Source organism: Nerophis ophidion, linkage group LG10 (assembly GCF_033978795.1).
Source record: "Nerophis ophidion isolate RoL-2023_Sa linkage group LG10, RoL_Noph_v1.0, whole genome shotgun sequence".
In the NCBI taxonomy this organism is placed as follows: Eukaryota; Metazoa; Chordata; class Actinopteri; order Syngnathiformes; family Syngnathidae; genus Nerophis; species Nerophis ophidion.
The window spans coordinates 36,536,632-36,555,995 of NC_084620.1; the positions used below are offsets into that span (position 1 = coordinate 36,536,632).

The window sequence follows — 19,364 nt, forward strand, 5'->3', positions numbered from 1 at the left end:
AAAAAAAAGAAGACCTGCACATCTAGATTATATGATTGGAAACCAGGTTTTTAAGGGGGTGGAGGTGGGGGGTGCTGGAGAGCAGTGGTCCCCAACCTTTTTGTATCCGCGGACCGGTCAACGCTTAATAATTTGTCCCGCGGCCCGGGGAGGGGCTGGAGGAATCCTTTTTTTTTTTTCTTTTTTTTTTTCTTTCTTTGTCATGAAAAAGGGACGCTTTTGTCATGAAAAAGGGAGGTTTTTGTGGTTGGTGCACTAATTGTAAGTGTATATTGTGTTTTTTATATTGATTTAATTAAAATTAAAAAAAATAATAATTTTTTTGTTTTTTTGTTTTTTTTAATAAAAATGAATAAAAAATTATTCTGCGGCCCGGTACCAATCGGGCCACGGCCCGGCGGTTGGGGACCACTGCTGGAGAGGACCCTTCGTATCACGCATGCACCAGCGTGGGATATAACCCGGAAGCAGATACCATTCATAAAAAACATAGCAACAATTTAAATGAAGAGGAGATTGTTTATTTGCTTCATAAATTAAAATAACATTTTGAAGTGCATCGATGGTAAGAAAAAGAAACTGATTTATTTATGGAGAATGGCTTCAATCTGACTCACGAATGAAATATGAAAGAGATGGAAGAGAATGAAGCAGGTATATTACAAGGCAAAAGATACAGGAGTACAGTGTACTCCATCCTGCATCCACTCAGATACATTCTTGGTCGTAGCGTCATGTTGGTAGCGCAGTATTAGATTATTTCAGGACTCTCACATCATTAACCATATCCACTCGCCATCCATTGCAACAGTCACCAGGGGAGGGTCCCCACAATCTGTGGTCCCTTCCAAGGTTTCCCGTTGTTCTCATTGGGTTGAGTTTTTTTCTTGCCCAGATGTGAGATCCGAGCCATTGTAGCTCCTGCAGCCTTTTGAGGCTTTTGTGATTAAAGGCTATATAAGTAAACTTTGATTTATGGATGCTGTCTGCTATTTAACATCGGCAGAGCCATTACAGATTTGCAATTTGTGCCAATATTAGGGCTAACATCAGGCACAACAGACCGAGGCTGGTAACTTGTAAGAAGCCGCAGATGCCAGGTGTGACGTCATAGGTCAAACAGCAATACATGTATCCTCGCTAAAAGGAAATAAGCGCACACAGCGAAAGGGCAATAGTCACATTAGGGAGTGTGCATGGACACTGGAACTTATTATTTCGGTGTGAAAATACAAATAAAAACAAAATGATTTGAGAAACTGTTTCTACGAAAGGAACCAACTTACCTGCACGTTGCCTGCACGTTGTCTGTGTATTTTATACAGTATATATATGAGGGATACCCAAAACCAGTGAAGTTGGCATGTTGAGTTATTCATAAATAAAAACAGAATACAATGATTTGCAAATCCTTTTCAACCTATTTTCATTGAAAAAGACTGCAAATACAAGATATTTAATGTTTGAACTGAGAAACGTATTTTTATTTTTTTGCAAATAATTAATAACTCAGAATTTAATGGCAGCAACACGTTGCAAAAAAGTTAACACAGGTGCATGTTTACCACTGTGTTACATGGCCTTTCCTTTTAAGAACACTCAGTAAATGTTTGGGAATTGAGGAGACCAATTTTTGAAGCTTTTCATGTGACAATCTGTCACTTAATTTCTGTTAGTTTTTTGTGTTTTGTACTTTATTTACTGTTCAGTGCTCTTATTTTGTTGTACTTCCTGTTCACTCAGCTGAGCACTATTTTTCTCTCATTTGCTGTTGATTGACAGCGGTCCTCAGCTGCTGTCAATCAACATAGGTCTATTTATGTTTCACTCGAGCACTCCTCAGTGCTCGAAGTTAAAACCATGTTGGGAACATCTCCATGCAAGACTGCTTTCTGTTTGTATCTTTTACTTTGATGAAATTAAAATCATCTTACCTGCTTTCTGCTCTCCTTGATTCTTGCATACTTGAGGTCACACAGCTGCAGTCATGCGAAATCCTAACAGTAACTACGAGCCAGAAAATTGTGACCTCGCGAGAGTCCCTGTCGGCAATCCTCAGCCGACGTTCTGGACCGCACAATTCCTGGTGGACTTGAAGGACAGGTTTGTGCGGTCCCAGCCTACAGACGCGGACCCTCTCCCCGCGGCAACGCCACCGGCTTCGGCTCTCCGACCGGCGCGTCCCCGGCCGCCATCTTTCCTCTCGGCTCGACGGCTGGCTGGGGCTCTCCGACCAGATGAGGTGGTTCGGGCATCTGGTCAGGATGCCACCCGAACGCCTCCCTAGGGAGGTGTTTAGGGCACGTCCAACCGGTAGGAGGCCACGGGGAAGACCCAGGACACGTTGGGAAGACTATGTCTCCCGGCTGGCCTGGGAACGCCTCGGGATCCCCTGGGAAGAGCTAGACGAAGTGGCTGGGGAGAGGGAAGTCTGGGTTTCCCTGCTTAGGCTGTTGCCCCCGCGACCCGACCTCGGATAAGCGGAAGATGATGGATGGATGGATGGATATATATATATATATATATATATATATATATAGTCCCCCCCCCCCCCCCCCCAAAAAAAGAACTTCCCCAGTGAGCTGAACGACTACAGACCAGTGGCGCTCACCTCTCATCAAATGAAGACATTGGAGAGGCTCTTTCCCAGCCTCCTCAGACCACAGGTGCAACATGCCCAGGACAGCCTCCAGCTTGCGTACCAGGCAGGCGTTGGTGTGGAGGATGCTTGCCCTTTTGTGGGTTCTTCCGAGGATGTTGTAGTCGTAATGATTTGTGCAGTCCTTTGAGACATTTGTGATTTGGGGCTATATAAATAAACATTGATTGATTGATTGATTGATGCTATCCTTTACCTGCTGCATCGAGCCCACTCACCTGGATAAGGGAAATGGCACTGTGAGGATCCTGTTCCTGGACTTCTCTAGTGCCTTTAATACCATCCAGCCCCGCCTCCTTCAGGACAAGCTCTAAAAAATGCGAGTGGACCCCTGCCTGGTTGCCTGGATTTCGAACTACCTCACCGACAGGCCACAGTACGTCAGATGACAGGGGATGCAAAACAATAACAGTGCAATACGTTTTCATAACATGGCCACTACTGCCTACTTTGTCTTGTTATATTCTTATTTTACTGTTATATTTTTAATCCCATTGTTGCTTTTTATTTTTTATTCTTATTGTAATATTTCTCTATTTTGTTTCCATTTAAACCCCCATTATTTACTTTTTACTTTTTTTAAATTGATCTCAACTCTGTACACTGCTGCTGGAATTTTAATTTTCCTGAAGGAACTCTCCTGAAGGAATCAATAAAGTACTATCTATCTATCTATCTATCTATCTATCTATCTATATGAGAGACAGATAAATGAATATACCTATCTGTTTAGTGTCTCTTCAAAATAAAACAACTTCTTAGGCCTCTTTTGTCATGTCCGTTCCAACCACAAGACACTCATTCAACACTTAAATGCTTTTATGTAATCATTTTTGGTTCAATTGTGAAAAGAAACTTGAACTACAGGTAAAGCTATTGACAACTTTTTTTAGTCCAATTTGACTGAAACTCCTTTTCTAACTTACACATGCTACCATCATCCCAGCTCTTTCCATCAGCAAGAGAAGATAAACTCTTTATCGTCTCCACAGAACCTCGGGGGCGAGAGGCCTGCACTTTGATGCAACAGAGCCCTCCACCCTTTGATGCCTGTTCACCAGATGGAAACCTCTCCTGCAATTGTAAAGACAAATCATCTTTTTTTTGTAAAGGTGCGGCGATTTACTCTTCTGTCCTAGCGGCGCAGTGATTGGCTGCCAATTCTCCGACGCCTGGGAGTAGCATAAAAGGCATGTAACAAAAAAAAATAAGTGAAAGGATGGTGTAATCATCTTCACATTGAAATGGGTAATTTAAACTTTCTGTTTTTTTTGTCTGACATACACCTTTTGTTCGGCAAGAGGGCGGTGTCAAACATGAATGAATGAATGAATCAATGACTGAATGAATGGATTGATTTATTTATTCTGGCAGACAGACATATATAGCAACACTTCATCCAATCAACTTTAATTATATAGCACATTTAAACAACAAAAATGTTTCCAAAGTGCTGCAAAAAAATATTAAAAACAATATTCAAATATTATCCCTAGCTCCACCAATGACTGAATAAAAGCAAAAAATAAACTAATATAAAACCAATCTAAAAACAATAAAAAAGTAAATATGATTAATAACAATTTCAAAGGGTAAAACCAATTAAAACAATAAATGGAAATCAAAAATTTTAAAACAGAGGACCACACAACTCACTTAGTGTTAAAAGCCAAAGAATAAAAGTGGGTCTTAAAAACGAAACCTAAAACACTCCACTGTGGGAGCAGTTCAAAGACGGAGGGGCAGAGTGTTCCAGAGCTTAGGGCCGACCACAGAGAAGGCCTTGTCTCCCCTGGTTTTAAGTCTGGTCTCGGGCACCACGAGCTGGAACTGGCTCTCGGACCTCAGAGCGCGCGCAGGAGTGTAAATTTGGATGAGGTCCGACATAAACTGAGGTGCCAGTCCATGTAAAGCTTTAAATCTTTCATCACTCTTTGTAATTTGTTAAACATGCAAATGTATATATATATATATATATATATATATATATATATATATATATATATATATAAATATATATATATATATATATATATATGTATATATATATATATATATATATATTTCCCACACCTACATATATATATATATATATATATATATATATATCCATCCATTTTCTACCGCTTATTCCTTTATATATATATATATATATATATATATATATATATATATATATGTATATATATATATATATATATATATATATATATATATATATATATTGCGGAGAGACACCGCCGACGGGCCGACAACGGGCGGAAAGCAGCAGCGGGGGCCCACCTGGAGGCCGGGAGGCGGGGCATGCGGCGGCAAGAGGAGGCGTGACGCACGCGGAGCGAAGCTGCAGCGGCAATCTAAGACAGGTGCGTATACTACACACCTGCTCACGATCTGTCTATCTGCTGTTAGAATATAAAAAGGGCGAGGGAGGAACGACCAAGGGTAGCACGGAGAAGGAAACATCGGCCAGCAGACCAGAAGCGCAACAACCCACCCGACAAGAGCGATGACGCAACCCCGCAGCAGACGCAAGCCCCGGACGCCGAAAGGCGTGCAGCGGCAGCAGCCAAGCCGAAGGAGCACACTGAAAAGTGACGCGACCAAAAGGCCAAACGACAACAGATTTGTTGAAACAATAAATCAATGCTGCTATGATGCGTCATGTGTCAGGTGTCCCCGCAACCCACACGAGGACGGCAGGAAGTCTGTTACATATATATATATATATATATATATATATATATATATATATATATATATATATATATATATATATATATATATCCATCCATTTTCTACTGCTTATTCCCTTCGGGGTTGCGGGGGGAGCTGGAGCCTATCTCAGATACAATCGGGCGGAAGGCGGAGTACACCCTGGACAAGTTGCCACCTTATCGCTTATATATATATATATATATATATATATATATACATATATATTTCAGACAATTTCAGAACAAGCATAACATGATACTGGATGATAATGACAAGTTGGTTGTTTTTGTTTTTATGTTGGTTTTTTCATCCACGTGATGTTCAATTCATGTTTCTTCTTGTTCCAGCCGTCCAAAAGTCCCATCAGGACAGGTCGGCTCACCCGGGCCCACACGGCTGCTGGGAAATACTTTGTCAATAGCAATGAGCGACCATGAGGTTTGCTCCATCTTGCCTGGGTATATTTCGTCTTCTGAAGCCTTGTCTGGTGTGTTATGTCCCTTATTCCACAGTGAGTTATTTTTGCACCTGTGTCCCACAGTTGAGATTGTCCAAACAACTAGTCATATTATTGATAGTTTCCAAACAACGCATTTTTTACCGCACCCCCCGCTATAAATAACGTTTGAGCCTTGAATGTGGAATTTATCACGTTATCTTTGAATTTCAGGACATCCCTGAGTTCATTTGGACCATCTCTGATTGAAAACAGACTATGTATATTTGCAGGTAGGGCCCTTTGTGAGGCCATTTACATAACTTGAAGGCTACATAGAAGTGTATTGTCAGACATCTTGATATTTTAGGGGAAATGGAGGCATTGGTCAAAATGTATCCTAAAACATGCCTCTCTCTGTACATGACAGTGAGAAAGAAACAATCTAACGTCATGCATGACCTTCACTGTAAAGAAACATTCCACGGACAGCAGGCAACTGGTAGTGTCCTCCATAAATAGATAATAATAACCTGCTCTCAGAGGGGCTTTTTAAGACCATCAGAGGCCAGGAATAGAAAAACAATATATAAAAAAAAACAACTATTAGAACGCAGAGGAGATTGGGTTGAGGGGAGAACCCATCTGACTGTGGACTCTTCCCAACGACATAAGTCCTAATGCGGCTAATGGCCTTTTACGACATATGTTTGTTGTCCTTCCCTTTTAGGGAAAGGCACTTCTTAGAATGTACGAGCGATTTTTTGGTCTAGCAAAACCAAATGACTTGTGTTTGCCGAGCTAAGTGCTTTGACAAAAATCCCACGAAGCCGCAGAATGTTGATGGCAAAAAAGGTAGGGTACAGGGAGGGTAGGTAAAGGGCGAAGTACTGTTAAAAAGGCGCTCACAAAAACCATTCGGCGTCGTGGTGAGGAGGAGTTAAAGTTGTACACGTTTTCAGCAAAACCATATTTATAGTGGGAAAATGCAGAATTATTTTATTTGACAAAAATCAGTTTGTTCCGTCCTTTTTTGTTTTTTACAATTGTTGTACTATTAGTAAAACGATATCATTGTCGGGCAGCACGGTGGGACAAGGGGTTATACTACATGTGCCTCACAGTACGAGGTCCTGAGTAGTCCTGAGTGGACTTTCTGTGTGGAGTTTGCATGTCCTCCCCGTGAATGCGTGGGTTCCCTCCGGGTACTCCGGCTTCCCCCCACTTCCGAAGACATGCACCTGGGGATAGGTTGATTGGCAACACTAGATCGGCCCTAATGTGTGAATGCGAGTGTGAATGTTGTCTGTCTATCTGTGTTGGCCCTGCGATGAGGTGGCGACATGTCCAGGGTGTATCCCACCTTCCGTCTGATGCAGCTGAGATAGGCTACAGCACCCCAGTGACCCCGAACGGGACAAGCGGTAGAAAATGGATGGATGGATGGAGTTATCCTGCTTATTGTAGACAGGGTCTGAGGTAAGGAACCTTTTACCACAAGGACTCTTGCCCCGACCACAGAAAACAACTGCATTGGAACATTTCAAACCTTCTTGACCTATGCTTACGTAATACATAAACTCACGTCTACTTTATGAGTCCGCATTTTGCCTGACAAATGCCAAAACCACCCATGTAGATGTAGTGGAGGGGATGAAACCTTTTGATTTCTTTGGATGTTGTTTTTGACAGGGATACGGCTTAGCGCTAAACAGGTTCACTTGATGTGGAACAAAATATGTTTTTGTTCTGCCCTGTCATTCATTAATTGATATTTTCTATGGAATTCCCCACATTAAACAAGACCTACCACTGATCGCGCGGCCCTACTGTTCTGCCATGATATTATACATACTGTGTAATAATACAATAACATGACTCAAATGTGCCAAAAGTCATACAAATAAATTATATGCAGCACTTACTGTTGATCAGAAGTGTCAAACATGGAGAAAAAATCTATTCCAAAGTAGGACAGACAGGTAAAATCATGGCATTATAATTTAAAAACAAAGACAACTTCATATTGTTTTGTTTTTTTTGCTTTACTTTGGACAAAAATAGAAAAAGCACATTCTGAAAATGGACATTATAATCATCTTGACAAACCACTTTGTTAGTTGAAAATTCTGAGAGAGAGAAAATGGTGCAGTTTAAAAAACACCATGAAGAACAAAATTAACTTAGACTTTGTTTTAGTGTATCTACAAATCCATTAAAGTAAATCACAGCCTATCTGGGATTGAACGAAAATAAATAAACTATTCTACCTAATTTGTGGGAGAGAGGTTAGTGCGTCTGCCTCACAATACGAAGGTCCTGAGTAGTCCTGGGTTCAATCCCTTTCTGTGTGGAGTTTGCATGACTTCCACGTGACTGCGTGGGTTCCCTCCGAGTACTCCGGCTTCCTCCCACTTCCAAAGACATGCACCTGGGGATAGGTTGATTGGCAACACTAAATTGGCCCTAGTGTGTGAATGTGAGTGTGAATGTTGTCTGTCTATCTGTGTTGGCCCTGCGATGAGGTGGCGACTTGTCTAGGGTGTACTCCGGCTTCCGCCCGAATGCAGCTGAGATCGGCTCCAGCGACCCCCCCCGCGACCCCAAAAGGGACAAGCGGTAGAAAATAGATGGATACCTAATATGTCATTTCCACATATTAAGTATGTGCTAACTTAACATACAAACTGAGGTAGAAAATATTCAAGAGGGTCGAGTATCACTCTGTATCAACTTGTCTCTTTTTTGACAGAGACATCTTGGGAAAATGAGGGTGCCAAAGTGTGATGTTTCATTTGGGTCAAGTGTCAAGAGTCGCAGCCATGCTTTACTATGTATCGCTTGCTTGTCTCCAGTATAAACCGTTTGCTTGCCTGGCAGAATTGCTATTGCGACACCCGGTGATCACATTTAGAACGGCTCATAAGAAAACTGCAGCTCATTTTTATGCTGAGTAAACTAATCTCGTGGGCAGCGGGCCAGATTATACCTGTTCACGGGCCTGACCCGGCCCGCTGGCTGTACGTTTGACACCCCTGGGTTACATTGTCTTATTTTATTATGCATCTTGTAAAATATCATCATTTAAAATTATTTATTTCAAACAGCGTTATGGATCACGGTCCTTGGCCCTGCACTCTTCAGCATCTACATGCTGCCGCTAGGTGACATCATACGCAAATACGGTGTTAGCTTTCACTGTTATGCTGATGACACCCAACTCTACATGCCCCTAAAGCTGACCAACACACCGGATTGTAGTCAGCTGGAGGCGTGTCTTAATGAAATTAAACAATGGATGTCCGCTAACTTTTTGCAACTCAACGCCAAAAAAAAAAAAAAACGGAAATGCTGATTATCGGTCCTGCTAGACACCGAACTCTAGTTAATAATACAACTCTAACATTTGACAACCAAACAATTAAACAAGGCGACACGGTAAAGAATCTGGGTATTATCTTCGACCCAACTCTCTCCTTTGAGGCACACATTAAAAGCGTTACTAAAACGGCCTTCTTTCATCTCCGTAATATCGCTAAAATTCGCTCCATTCTGTCCACTAAAGACGCTGAGATCATTATCCATGCGTTTGTTACGTCTCGCCTCGACTACTGTAACGTATTATTTTCTGGTCTCCCCATGTCTAGCATTAAAAGATTACAGTTGGTACAAAATGCGGCTGCTAGACTTTTGACAAGAACAAGAAAGTTTGATCACATTACGCCTGTACTGGCTCACCTGCACTGGCTTCCTGTGCACTTAAGATGTGACTTTAAGGTTTTACTACTTACGTATAAAATACTACACGGTCTAGCTCCATCCTATCTTGCCGATTGTATTGTACCATATGTCCCGGCAAGAAATCTGCGTTCAAAGGACTCCGGCATGTTAGTGATTCCCAAAGCCCAAAAAAAGTCTGCGGGCTATAGAGCGTTTTCCGTTCGGGCTCCAGTACTCTGGAATGCCCTCCCGGTAACAGTTCGAGATGCCACCTCAGTAGAAGCATTTAAGTCTCACCTTAAAACTCATTTGTATACTCTAGCCTTTAAATAGACTCCCTTTTTAGACCAGTTGATCTGCAGTTTCTTTTCTTTTTCTTCTATGTCCCAGTCTCCCTTGTGGAGGGGGTCCGGTTTGATCCGGTGGCCATGTACTGCTTGCTTGTGTATCGGCTGGGGACATCTCTGCGCTGCTGATCCGCCTCCGCTTGGGATGGTTTCCTGCTGGCTCCGCTGTGAACGGGACTCTCGCTGCTGTGTTGGATCCGCTTTGGACTGGACTCTCGCGACTGTGTTGGATCCATTGTGGATTGAACTTTCACAGTATCATGTTAGACCCGCTCGACATCCATTGCTTTCCTCCTCTCTAAGGTTCTCATAGTCATCATTGTCACCGACGTCCCACTGGGTCATTATTGTCACCGATGTCCCACTGGGTGTGAGTTTTCCTTGCCCTTATGTGGGCCTACCGAGGATGTCGTGGTGGTTTGTGCAGCCCTTTGAGACACTAGTGATTTAGGGCTATATAAGTAAACATTGATTGATTGATTGATCTGCAATCATCATCTCATCAAATTGTAAGTGTACCCCTACTCTCAGAGGGGAACTGCACTTTTATTTGAATTTTGCCTAACTTTCACAATCAATATGAAAGACATGACGACGGATGGATTTCTTCTTTTTAATGCATCCTAAATATTAAATGGATTTGATCAAGAGTCCGCTTTCAAAGGAGCTTTAGGGAGCTGTTAAATTCTGCCTATAGAGCGCTTTTCGTGTAGTTCTCGCCAGTTCCAGGTCCTTAATGTGTCAATAAAAAGTTATTTCAAAATAAAAGCTTTATTTTTGAACTTCCTCTCTGCATCTGGGTCCTCTCCTTAATCCAAGTCGTAACATAATGGCTGTCAAAGTGTCCCAACTTGTTGGATTATTTCCTTAGCGTCTACTTTTTAGGTGAGAGGCATGATTTATGATCGACAATAAACTTCCAGCGAGGAATCAGCAGACTGCTCGATGATGTAAACATAGGCACACACGCTCGTGATTGTCATGTCTGTGTGATTAAGTTTTGTTTTTTTGGCCACTCAGTACCTGTTTTTGTTACCATAGCAACTCATTAGTTTTCACCAGTACTCATGTCTCGCACCTGTTTTGACTGATTATGTCACTGCCATTTAAGCTGTCAGTATCGGTTCTTCGTCCTGGCAACATCACCTCCTGCACCCATGATATCAATGCTGCTTTTTTCTCATACCCTTGTCTCAGTCACATTAAGGGTTTTCCTTATTCATGCCATAGTGCACGTGTTTGTTTTCTTTAGTCAAGTTTGTTCTCCGCCATTGTACACACCTTTTATTTGCTTTCTTTTTTCGTAGTTTGTTAATGTTAAAAAAAATTATGTAGTTACATTCACGTCTTGCCCTTGCCAACTTTCCTTTGCCTCAGAAAAACAATCCACGCTCAAATCCAAGTCGTGAAAGTGATCACGTTGTCGCTATAAATAGTTGATCTGCATTAGCGCTTATAACAACAATATCACTAATACGTGGCTAATATTAAAGTCTCAATTGTAAATGGAGTATTGTTGGCGCGTTTTTGAATGTTTATGTAACAGATTTTATGGGCAGAATAGTGGAGCTTCCATTGCCTACGCCAGTGGTTCTCAAATGGGGTACTTGAAGGTATGCCAAGGAGTATGAGAGATTTTTTTTGAATATTCTAAAAATAGCAACAATTCAAAAATCCTTTATATATTTATTGAATAATACTTCAACAAAATATGAATGTAAATTAATGAACTGTGAAAAGAAATGCAACAATGCAATATTCAGTGTTGACAGTTCTATATTTTGTGGATATGTTCCATAAATATTGATGTTAAAGATTTTTTTTTTTGGGGGGGGAAATGTTTAGAATGAAGTTGATGAACCCAGATGGATCTCTATTACAATCCCCAAAGAGGGCACTTTAAGTTGATGATTACTTCTATGTGTAGAAATATTTATTTATAATTGAATCACTTGTTTATTTTTCAACAAGTTTTTAGTTATTTTTATATCTTTTTTTTTTTCAAATAGTTCAAGAAAGACCACTACAAATGAGAAATATTTTGCATAGTTATACAATTTAATAAATCACAAACTGATTACATAGTGCTGTATTTTACTTCTTTATCTCTTTTTTTCAACCAAAAATGCTTTGCTCTGATTAGGGGGTACTTGAATTGAAAAATTGTTCAGAGGGGGTTCATCACTGAAAAAAGGTTGAGAACCACTGGCTTTTATTTAATATTTAGATTGCATGTTTTTTTTTTAAATGTATCTGTCATGTTTTTCAAAATGATAGTGATCGATCGTCAAAATTCCCCCCAAAAATTGCAGTTCCCCTTTAAGTACAAAACATTTATTATTAACAATGGTGCTATATGTTAAGATCCACAAATCTTTTTTTCTGCAACCAAATTGTGTGATCATTAATTTTCTAACTCGGATTAAAAATCCGAGGCACACTTGCCTTCCGCTGTGTTTGGATCTTAAGACACAGCAAAGCATGAGACGATTACCTCTAATTACAGTTAATTCATTTCTCTCTCCGTACTTACATGTATATTAGCTTGATCTGCAATGCAATGCTCTCAATTATATTTAGACGTGCACCTCATTAAATTTTGGAAGGCAATCAGGGTTTCCTGCATTGAACGTTACGGGCATATTTAATCACAAATTAATAAAGAGGCTCAATGAGGTGGCTCCGGTTCAATTAGGTGAGAACTATTTGACATGTTTATTTGTGGCAGGGACATTGCCTTGCTTGTCTTGTGCCCCTCGGATAATAAAAGGCTCTGGGAAAAAAAAGTTTACAAGCAAATGATCGAGTAGCTCTTCAAAGTACTGTTTTGATGAAAAACCTCCAGACACAAGACAAATGTGTTTGTTCTTAATAGTACTATTACTTCTTAAGGAGGCTGTGTGATTAACAGGTAATATTTCATCCTGCCTAATTGCCGTATCTCCCAATTTTAATCATTTCCAATCATTTTCTGAAATTAAAGAGGATATTTACATGCTGGCATCCTTAGTACACAGTGAAACTCAGCACTTTTTTACAATTTATTGCAATTTTGGCAGCTTGTTTTTGTGTTAAGTCAGCTCGAGGACACTGTCACACCTGGCTGTTTTTTTTTTGTACTCCAGTCAAGAAACAGCCTTTTGCTTATGTGAAATCCCTTAGACAAGAGGTGTCGAACTCATTTTAGATGGGGGGCCACACGGAGAAAAATCTACTCCCAAGGGGGTCTGGACTGGTAAAATCACGGCCCGATAACTTAAAAGTAAACACAACTTCGTATTGTTTTCTTTGTGTCACGGCGCATGCACAACCCCTCATTCCTGCTACTGCATGCTCGGCTGGCACTCCCGTTGGCAGCGTGCAAGGACATGCCCCTGCTTAGTCTGGCTGCATTGCGGCCACGCGCCGGCAAAGCGGCAAGCAATCAGCTCACCTGGGACTAATGAAGGCAAGCGGCATAAACACCAGTGGACCCAAAGATCCAGTGCCGGAACATAGTTCACGCTTTGTATTAAATAACTTTGTAAACAATGCACTAATATGATCCACTTCAAGAAACTCTTCAAACTTACAGTGTTTACAAAGTACAAAGAAGAAGAAGAACCATGATAAACATTCTGAATTTATTTCATCCATCCATTCTTTTCTTCTCAAAATAATATTACTTATCTCATCATATGAAATGTGACTTATTTCACCAATTATTATTTATTTGTTTATTTTTATTGTGATTACCTGGGACGGTTGCGAGGCATCGTGATGCGGTTTTGTTCTCTCATGGATGCAGTCGGGCTCGGACACAGCGTGAAGGTAAGAAATACTGATTTATTTAAAATAAAAACAGACTATGAACAAAAAAACTTGCACGAGGCACAAAAGGCAAAACAAAACTACTAGCATGGGAGCTAGAGAAGCAAAGGCTAAGCGCGGAAGCTAGCAAGTACAGATCAGGAATCGGAGTCATCACTGTTGTGAAACACAAACTAGGAAGCAAGGTCGAATGAACAAAGGAGGCAGGCTTAAATCAGGATAGTAATTACAAAAACAGGTGTTCATCCGGAAACAAGTGGCAGGTGAAACTAATAAGTGACTAAGGTGACAGAACAAACCAGGAACTTAGGAAGTCAAACACTAACAGAACATAATACAAAAGACTTAAAACATAAACATAATATGATCCGGGCAGCAGATCATAACAATTACCTATGGAGTATATTGTCATTAAATTGAAAACAGGAAATGATCAAAAGTTTTAGCAACTGGTATGTAAAAGAAAAAGGGTGGGATTAAATCAACTCTGCTCCTTCCTACTCCTTTTCGAACATGTTGAAAAGAGAAACTGGAAATTGTGATGCATCATGTTGTATGCTTGTATGTTCAGAAGATAAATTCAAACTCAAGCATTACAAACCTTCCCTGTTCCTTGTTCCCATGTCTTATGTCCTTTGTGTTTCCCCAGTGCTTTTCCTGTTCCCTAGGATCGAGGTGCGAGCTTGACTCCTCTCTGGATTTTGGACTGCCTCCCTCGATCCTTGACCCCTGCTTGGACACGGACCTCGTTGTTTCTCTCCACCACCCGACCGGTTGCACGCCCACGGACTCCCTTTTTGCCTTGCCCCTCTGGTCTGACTAATAAGATTAATCCAACACGCACCTACAACAAACCCTGGTAACGTTAACATTGTTTATCCTACACACCAAACAAATAGAGTTGCATACACCACCCACACACTCATCAAGAGGTTCAATAAACCTATTGAACTGATTCTGGCTTTGGTGTTGTCTCCTTACCCCGACGTACGTAACACTTTGTTTAAAAATAAAACAAGCACATTCTGAAATTGTACAAATCATAATGTTGTTGTTGTTGTTATTTTTTTACAATTACTTGTAGCGGTTAATAGTATACATACTTTATTTGTAGTTTTTTGTATTTTCTGAATACATAATGTGATAATGTTCATCAGTCAAGTCATTGGTGATAATTTTCAATCCATCAAGAAAAAAAAAATTATATCAAAATCCAATTACAGTATGTTATTTATGTCGTTTGATAATTTTCCTCGACTGATGTACTAACATCATGTGGTTTATTTTGTACATATGTAGCATCATCTATAAAGATACAAAGAATTGCTATTGCGACATTCAGTGGACACATTTAGAACAGCTGTTTCTTTCATTAAAAAATTTCAGGTTAATTTTCTTACTTAGCAAACTCATCCTGCGGGCCGGATAAAATTGTTTGCGGGCCTGATCCGGCCCTTGGGCCGTACGTTTGATACCCCTGTCTTAGACAAATTAGGTTATTTAAGCATATCCCAGTTGTATTTGACTCCATGCGTCATCTTTAGTGCGCTTGTCCTTACTTTACCGCAGGAATATGGATTATTCCGCCTGACTGGCCTTCAAAAGCATGGCGAGAGTGGGTCGGTGACGTGTCTTTGAAAAGCTGAACACGACCACAAAGATGTCAAGTAATCCCGGGTTAACGTGTGTGGTCACATGGAAATCCTGCTCAGATTGCAAAGCAGCATGGGTGTCCGTCCTCTTCCTGGGCCGCCTGTCCACAACATGACACCAGCTGCCAAACACAACACGAGCGCCCCTGGATCAAAAGGCTGATTGGAGATGACAGGCGGGCACAGGTAAGCACATCCTGTGCTGGGAAGATGCAGCTATTAACCCCTGCCGTCGCGTCTGCAAAGAAAAAAAAAAAGTGCTTACCTCAGGTCCATAGTGGCCACACAGCAGTTACTGTAGAGCCAATCCTTCCATACGCTGCAAGGAGCAGAGGAGACAAAGACATTGACAGTTATTTACATCGGGAAAAAAACACAAATTAGATTCCATTTTTAGTGCACGAATGACAGGTGACAAAACAACACATCTTATGGAAGGTAGTGCTCATTGCAGCTGTATCCTTTTAAAAGTTAAAGTACCACTGATAGTCACACATCCACTAGGTGGAGGGAAATTACCCTCTGTATTTGACCCATCCCCATGTTCCAAGCCCTGGGAAGTGAGGGGAGCAGTGAGCAGCAGCAGTGGCTGCACTCGGTAGTCATTTTGGTGATTCAACCCCCAATTCCAACCTGTGATACTGAGTGCCGAGCAGGGAGCGATAGGTCCCATTTTTATAGTCTTTGGTATGACTTGGCCGGGGTTTAAACTCACAACCTAACACTCTAACCACAAGGCCACTGATCAGGCTCTTTCAGAGTGCGATTTGGGTGTTAAATGTCCAGAAAGTACAAAAGTTCCCTGAAAGTCAATATAGTATGATGTGATGGGCGTGGCCTGTGCGCCTGCGGGGAAGCGGGGTGTGGCAGGGCCGGCCTCGAGGTTGGCGACAGGTGATTGGATGACACAGCTGAAAGTGTTTGTTTAATCACCTGTCGCTCTGTAAAAGGCCGTGGTCGGGAGGCGGCAAGAGAGAGAGACGGACATATCGTTGCTGGCAACAGAAAGACTGTGTGGAAAGGAGAGACAAATTGCTGTAAAGGATTCAGGTTTATTGAAAAATAAAACATTGTTAAACCTAAATCAAGTCTGTCATGTCTATCCCTGGTGGTCCGGAGAACCCAGAAGCAAGAGTCTTCCACAACTTGGCGCCCAATCTGGCAGGATCACCGGAGACAAGGGAAGACGACCCCCTGACAAATTTAGCGAATGTGCTCGCCGAGGTGGCAGCAAGCAGCCGGCAACAGTGTCAAGTTCTGCGGGCGTTGGCGGACCAGATGGGCAGGGCCCGGCCAGGGCCAACGGCCGTCACCATGCACCGCATGGGGGATGAAGAAGATCCCCATGCCTTCCTTGACATTTTTTCGGCCACGGCGCGACCATGCGTGTGGCCGGAGGAAGAGTGGGGGGTGCGGCTCTTGCCGCTCCCGACGGGGGAGGCGCAGCGTGAGGAGGGCGGTGCTGCACCAGACGAGAGGCACCGCTGAAGAATATCGACGCCGGTTCCGGTCCATGCGTCTGGGGAAGGAGGACCGGCTATTTGCCTTTTCCCAGCGGCTTCAAGAGGCAGCGACGCGCTGGCTGCAGCCAAGAGAGGGAGAGGGCCGACTGCTGGACCAGATCATCCGGGAGCAGCTCTTGGAAGCGATCCCCGAGAAGACGGCCGACTGGGTCCGGTACCACCGGCCACGTGACCTGGCAGCTGCAGTGACCCTCGCTGAGGATCACCTGGCTGTCCACCGCGAGACACAACCCGCACCAATGGCGCACGCACGGAGCGCGCGAGATGAGGAGAGAGCGCTGCACATTCACCGCTTTAACCCGCATGACTCCCCGTCTGTTCTTTCCCCGCAGGTCCCGACTGCTGTCCCCAGAACATCTCCCGCGCAGACGGCCCCTCAAACGCTTGGGCAGGCGTGCTGGAGGCGTGGGCGGCCCAGTCGCGCGCGTCAGGGACCTCAGCAGGTGGAGGTGGGGCGCTTGGCCGCAGTGGCCGGCCCTTCAGTGCCCTCCCCCGACGTACGGTATCAAGGTAATGATACAAGGGAGTACATACCAGGCGATGGTGGATTCGGGCTGCGGGCAGACCATGATCCACCAGAACCTGGTTCGACCCGGGGCTTTGAGGCATGCAACACGGCTAAAAATCAGGTGTGTTCATGGGGATGTGCACGAGTACCCTATGGTGCCTGTAGAAATTTGGTACGAGGGCCAAAAGCATAGGGTAGAGGTAGCTGTAAGTACGCACCTTTCGCACCCCGTAATTTTGGGCACAAATTGGCCGGGGTTTAGGCGCTTACTGATACAATGCGTAGGGGTGCGTTCACGGACCATAGGAAAAGGGAGTATCCGCGCAGTTTTCAGTGGCGAGGCGGGGCGATCCGACACTGCCAAGCGGGAACCGGCGGATGCTTCGCGGGAAGCCTCCCCGGTCCCCTATTGGCGTCCTACGGAGGATTTTCCTCTCGAGCAGTCTCGAGACGAAACTTTGCGCGTGGCCTGGGACCAAGTAGATTATATAGACGGTCAGCCGATGCGCCCGGGAACAGCGCGGGTATTCCCTCACTTCTCCATTATGAGAGATAGATTATACCGAGTGACCCGTGACACTCAAACAGGAGAAGAAATAACCCAGTTGTTGGTGCCGGGAAATGGTTTTCCAGGCGGCGCATATTAATCTTATGGCTGGACATTTGGGGTATGATAAAACACTAAATCGGGTCATGGTCCGGTTCTATTGGCCGGGCAGACGTGCGCCGCTGGTGTGCTGCCTGTCCGGACTGCCAGCTGGTGAACCCAGCGGCCACCCCGAAGGCCCCTTTGCGCCCATTGCCGCTCATGGAGGTCCCATTCGACAGAATTGGGATGGACCTCATCGGACCATTTCACCCGAGCTCACGGGGGTATCGCTTTGTGTTAGTTCTGGTGGATTACGCAACGCGCTACCCCGAAGCAGTGCCGCTGCGCTCCATTTCTGCAAAGAGTGTGGCGCAAGCGCTGTTTCAGGTCATTTCCCGAGTTAGAATCCCGAAAGAGATTTTGACTGACCAGGGCACGTCCTTTATGTCACGCACGATAAAAGAACTGTACGGATTATTGGGGATTAAAGCAATCCGCACCACCGTGTACCATCCACAAACGGATGGGCTGGTGGAGCGGCTAAACAAAACGCTAAAAACCATGATCCGTAAGTTTATGCACAAGGACAAACCAAATTGGGATAAATGGCTGGATTCCCTCATGTTTGCGATGCGGGAGGTACCCCAATCCTCCACTGGCTTTACACCTTTCGAGCTGTTATACGGCAGAAAACCACGCGGAGTGTTGGACGTAATTAAAGAAAGTTGGAAGGAAGGTCCAAGCTCCAGTAAAAATGAAGTGCAGTACGTTATGGACATGCTAGCAAAACTCCACACGGTGGCGGACTTGTCACGTGAGAATTTGCTTCGTGCCCAGGAACGACAACAGCGCACGTATAACAAGGGGACCAAGCTAAGAACATTTCCACCAGGGATAGACATGACAGACTTGGTTTAGGTTCAACAATGTTTTATTTTTCAATAAACCTGAATGCTTTACAGCAATTTGTCTCTCCTTTCCACACAATAGAATCTAATTGGTGTTTTTTCCCCGCAGGCGCACAGGCCACGCCCATCACAAACCTCCACCGCCCGACTCAGGCCGGGACGCCGTCCGGCCGCGCCACCTCCCCCCCCCATCCTGGAAGAGAGCGGTGCCAGCAGGTGTTTGAGAGGGTTAAGAAGGCCCTCTGCGAGGAGCCGGTTCTACACATGTCAATCCCTGGTGGTCCGGAGAACCCGGAAGCAAGAGTCTTCCACATATGACTATTGTTTTTTTCTTTCTTGGGTGAAAAAGGAAAATGTATCTATAGCAAATCGTTATGAATATTTTTTTTTCTCAATGGGCATTAACAATAAAAAAAATGTTTTCCTACCACGGTATTTTTCGGACCATAGGGCGCACCGGATTAAAAGGCGCATTTTTTTTTTCTGAATTGAGA

At 43.4% G+C, this 19,364-nt stretch overlaps 1 long non-coding RNA gene across 1 annotated transcript in view; it reads right to left on the minus strand.

The window, feature by feature from the left end:
* Window positions 1–14,934: 14,934 nt before the first annotated feature.
* Window positions 14,935–19,364, minus strand: part of LOC133559902 (uncharacterized) — a 39,131-nt gene continuing 34,701 nt past the window's right edge. The window contains exons 2-3 of the long non-coding RNA XR_009808320.1: window positions 15,608–15,661; window positions 14,935–15,539 (exon numbers count right to left, since the gene is read on the minus strand). This is a non-coding gene — a long non-coding RNA (uncharacterized LOC133559902). The remainder of the gene's footprint in view (window positions 15,540–15,607; window positions 15,662–19,364) is intronic.